This window comes from Lygodium microphyllum, unplaced genomic scaffold, assembly GCF_053477565.2.
Source record: "Lygodium microphyllum isolate KBCC unplaced genomic scaffold, Lygodium_microphyllum_v1.1.10 scaffold_101, whole genome shotgun sequence".
Lineage (NCBI taxonomy): Eukaryota > Viridiplantae > Streptophyta > Polypodiopsida > Schizaeales > Lygodiaceae > Lygodium > Lygodium microphyllum.
This window is the reverse complement of record NW_028229584.1, coordinates 335064-340185: the sequence shown is the minus strand read 5'-3', so window position 1 is coordinate 340185 and position 5122 is coordinate 335064.

Sequence of the window (5122 nt, the reverse complement as noted above, 5' to 3'; positions counted from 1 at the left end):
TATTCCACTATAGAAAGGGAAGGGTTAGCCATGGTGCTTGCTGTAAAGAAATTTAGGCATTATCTGTTGGCCACCCCCTTCATCTTTTTCATTGACCATCAAGCCTTGCTTTGTCTTGGGAACAAGCCGTGCGCTACATGTCACATAGCTAGATGGTTACTTCTCTTGTTGGAATTTGATTTCTCTGTGGTTGTATGTAAGGGGAAGCAGCACTACATGGCTGATCACATATCCGCATACCCACAAGAGAAGTTGCTGGACAAGGCATACCTGACGACCTACCGGACACTCATCTCTTTGGTTTGTCTAGAGAAAGAGACTTGTTTAGAGTCAATCTGATGCCATATTGGGCTGATGATGTAGTTCAAGTGCTAGAGAATGGTCTACCTGAGAGACCTATTGAGAAAGCCAGGCTAAGGAGACTTATCTTAAAGATCCAGCCATACCAACTGATCGCCAGCCAACTCTATAGGCTAGGACAAGATAGTTTGTTGCGTAGATCTGTGTGTGAGCATGAGATACATGATGTATTGAGAGAAGCGCATGGTGGAATAGCTGGAGGACACTTTAGTGGGGATACAACAGCTCGTAAGGTGCTACAATCCCAACTATGGTGGCCCACCCTATTCCGTGATGCTACTAAATTTATAAAACACTGTGATGAGTGCTAGAGGACTAAGGTGTCTATGCGTAAGGATAAGATGGATTTGACCCCCATAATAGCACGACAGCCTTTCGAAAAATGGGGCATTGAATTCATTGGACCTATCAGTCCTGCGAAACAATACTCCTAAGTGCACTACATCATTGTGGCAAAACTGATTACCTGACGAAGTGGGCAGAGGCAAGAGCCACTAGGAAGAATGATGCTAGAACCACTGCGAAGTTCTTGTGGGAGCAGGTCCTTTTATGTTTTGGTTGTCCAATTGAACTAGTAAGTGATCAGGGCATGCACTTTATTAATGAAGTGATATCCCACCCACTCTCGACCTTCCTAATCATTCATAGAAGGTCCTCGTCCTACTACCCTCAAGCAAATGGCCAAGTAGAATCCATGAATAAAATCCTAGTCAACATGCTTACAAAGGTGGTATCCACATCACGAAGTGATTGGGATAACAAATTAATGGTGGCCTTGTGGGCCTATCGTATAGCTTATAAGACGGCTATAGGACAGACGCCCTTTAGGTTGACTTATGGAACGGAGGCCATTCTACCCTTAGAGTTCTTTGTCCCTAGCTTAAGGATAGCAGCCCAAGAGCATTGGGAGGGAAGAGAGGCTTGGACCAACCGCTTAGTGGAGTTAGAGCGTCTCATGGAGACTCGACTCTTAGCCACCCACGCTCTGATTTGTGAGAAGGCACGAAGAAAGATGTGGTTTGACAAGCATGTCAAACAAAGCAACTTTAATTAGGGGGATCTCGTTCTACTATACTCTGTGAAGGGTCACAAACAGAAAATGAAATTTCGAGGACTAGGACCTTTCCGAGTACGTACAATTAGTAGAATAGGAAATGTTGAATTGGAGATGCTCGAAGGTGAAGAAATAGGCTTTTTCAATGGTAGTCGCATTAAAAAGTACTATCCTCCTTCCCATCCATTGCATGAGCCACCCATGCTTGAAGCCCCTGTCAATGTCTGCGTGGCCACTTTTACCAAATTGACAGATCAAGATGAAGAAGCATGGCATCTGCCTACCTACGAATCATGGTCACTGCAGAACGGACGTATTCTTTTGATGCCTTGATAGACGAAGGTGCCAACTATAATATCTTGACACATGACCATTGGACATGCATTGGTCAACCTAAATTACAGCCCACAAGCGCTAAACTCAGCCCATTTAGGGGCAACACTTACTCACTCTTAGGAAAATGCAAATTGGCTGTCTCTATTGAGTCTGAAAATATACCAGTCTTCTTTTATGTGTTGCCAAACACTATAGGGGCCGGTAATAAGTCACTACTAGGTCGCACTTTTAAAAAGCAGACGAACTGCAATGTGGACTATAACCTAGATCGCATCTATCTTGCTATAGGAAATGTTCACATAGTGATTACTTTTAGCAAGGGTTATCTTGATCCTTCTACAATTGCAAAGCCACCGATAGAGACCCCTACGACCACGCCTATGACCAAGCCTAGGGAGAAGGGTTGTATGATCTCACCCCACACTCAAACTGCTAGAACCAAGCCCACCAAGGCCATTCACAAGGCCAAGGAGTCCACGCTCATATGGGTGCCAAAATGACAAGGGCCACCTCCTTGTAAACCACAGAAACATGCTTCTAAATGCAAAAACTATCAGTCACAGCCTAAGAGGCAGCTCAGATGCTATTGACGTAGGCGCACGACCATGGTGCGATGGATCCCCAAAAATCTCTTGCAAGCACAAGGATACTATGAGGGCAACCCCTGGATATGGGTACCCAAGAGTGGACATTCAAGATGCTGGACTCTAAGCAACCTCACTTTAGTTAGAGAGGCTTGCACATACGGAGCCCAGGTTGCAAAGCAAGCTGGACCAGCACCGGTTGTGATTAATGAATCCCAACACATTTATCGCCCAAAGCTAGATGCCCCATAATTATCCAAGTCAGAGGAGTTGAGCACCGCCATGCCGACTTAGATAGAATGTACCACACCTCCTACGCCACTAGAGCCACCTGCAACATCTAAAAGTGCTTCTGAGTGCAAAGTCCCATCTATGATGCCATCAATGGAGTCATCACTGTCCAGCCCAATTGCACCATCACCACCAGCAGGTCTTAGGCCTTCTTATGAAAGATGATCTTTCCTTTCAGTGGCCAAGGATCTTGCTGAGACATCGGGAGATGACGTAGTGACATGCATCAAGGTGTTAGATAACACCTTCACCACATTCGCGCTAGGAGCTATGAGAGGCTTGACCTAGGACTTCTCAATGAACCCCTTGCTTCTGATGTTTGTGCGTTGCCATGCACTTGGGAAGACTATGAATTTATGACCGTCAAATTCTCCAAAATTTTTGCCGAATTAATCGCTAATGGAGAAATCTCAAAGGACCAAGCCATTCTCAGAAGACTAATTACCTCATACCGCAAGCCTGCTCGCTCTGCACCTGAACAAGAACTGGAGGAGCTCATGCAACTTGCCAGCTCTGCTTCTTTGTTCTTATAACTGTGGTATGCCTTGCGACTCCAATGGGAGAAAAAAGGCTGCCGCATCATGATCAATGCCGAGCAAAGAAGGGCAATCAAAACAATTGAACACGACCCTACTTATGTGGCACCTCTTTTGTTTAGGGTTTTGGCCATTACACGCAACATACACTTAGATGACCATGTGTTAGCCCACCCTTGCATTGACCAATTCCTTATGGAAGAGGAACTGCACGTTACTAGCCGCCTCAACTTTGGGGACATCTTTCATGATGTCTTGACATATATCACCCAAGCTTACATACGACCATGTGAACTTGATCATCATGCCCAGCTTGAATATAACCCTAACCTCTATATTTGGCTATTGGCCAAGAAACTCGCCCCACAAAGTCCATGTGAGTCCTCCTTCTTCCCTTGCTAATCCTAGGAAGGATTCCTTTAAAACTTAAGGAAGGGGGGGGGGAGCAAAGTGAGAGCCAAGTGATGTAGCGAGGTGTAGTGATGGATGAAAATGATCAACTGAATTTAAATGGGAAAGGAATTCAAGGAGGAAATAGATGTTGCTTTTGAATTATCTCCAAGTTTCATACCTCTGAAGCAGCATGGAAAATTGTCACACACATTCTTTCTTGGGTTTTTATTAGTGATGAGTCAATTCATGTCAGAGAGAGAACTAGGGAGAGAAGAAGAGGAGAGAGAAAGGCTGCAGTGGAGAGAGAAAGACTGCAGGAAAGAGAGAGAAATAGAGTGATGAGGAGAGAGAAATACTAGAATTGGAGAGAGAAAGACAGGAAAGATGAAGAAGCCATGGAAGCTTGGAGCAAGAAGGGAGAGAAAGATTGTAATTGTATTGATATGTCAAAAAGATGTGAAAAATTACAACTTCTCTCCTTATATACCAGTGTCAATGTGACATGGCATATCATTAGCATTCTAAGTATTCCCAGCTTCTTAACTGCATCCTTTCCAAAAGTTTTTGTCCCCAAAAACAAAACTAGAAAGAGCTAAAGAAAAGATGGATGGAACAGAGTACTACTCTGTTTTACAACTTTACAAATAGGGAATGAGTGAAGAATTTTCATTACAAGGGCTGAATTTGAAGTACGGAAAGTGGACCCTGCTATATACATGATTTGAAGAACTTTAGAAGCCATTGGAGCCATAGAATCTTCAACAAATAGTTCCAGAAGAAAGTAGACAGCTTGCTGAAATAACAGTCCATGCTGGACCAAATCAGCCATAACTTTTGATAGAAGTGTCCAAATGAGGTGTACCACATATCAAAACGAAGCTCTTGAAGAGTACTTTAAGCTCATGTAGATAGCTCAATTCTGAAAATGGAGTACGACAAAAACTGTTCTAAAACAGCGTGTTGTCCTGAACCAGTCTGCACCAATACTAGCTCCATAAGCAATAGGCTTCAGCCACCAATGTATCCTTCAAGTATGGATACTCATCCAATATTGAATCAGGTCTCCAAGAAGCCTCTTCAGAGGGTAAACCTCTCCATTTAATCAAATATTTCACAATAGAACATGATCGAAGCTTCTTTACGTTGACCTATAACAGCCTCTGGGATGTACTGAACGATACCATCTTCATCAATAGGTGGCAGCTCATCAACTAAATCCACTGGATCACCATAATAGGGCTTGAGCTGACTAACATGGAAGACGTTATGAATTTTTGTAGAAGAGGGAAGCTCTGAGCTGTATGCCAAATCTCCAATCCGCTTAAGGATCCTGTAAGGGCCATAGAATCTGTGGGCAAGCTTATTACTGGATCCATCTTTCAATCTAGAATACTTGGATTTGGGCACCTTCAACAAAACCAGCTCTCCTTCCTGGAACTCTAAAGGCCTCCTCTTCTCATCAGCATACATCTTCATCTGATCTTGAGCCTTCCTTAGATTCACCTTGCATTGCTGAAGAAGGGTCTGCATTCTATCCAACTCTTCCTTCCCATGAGGGTTGATCTTTT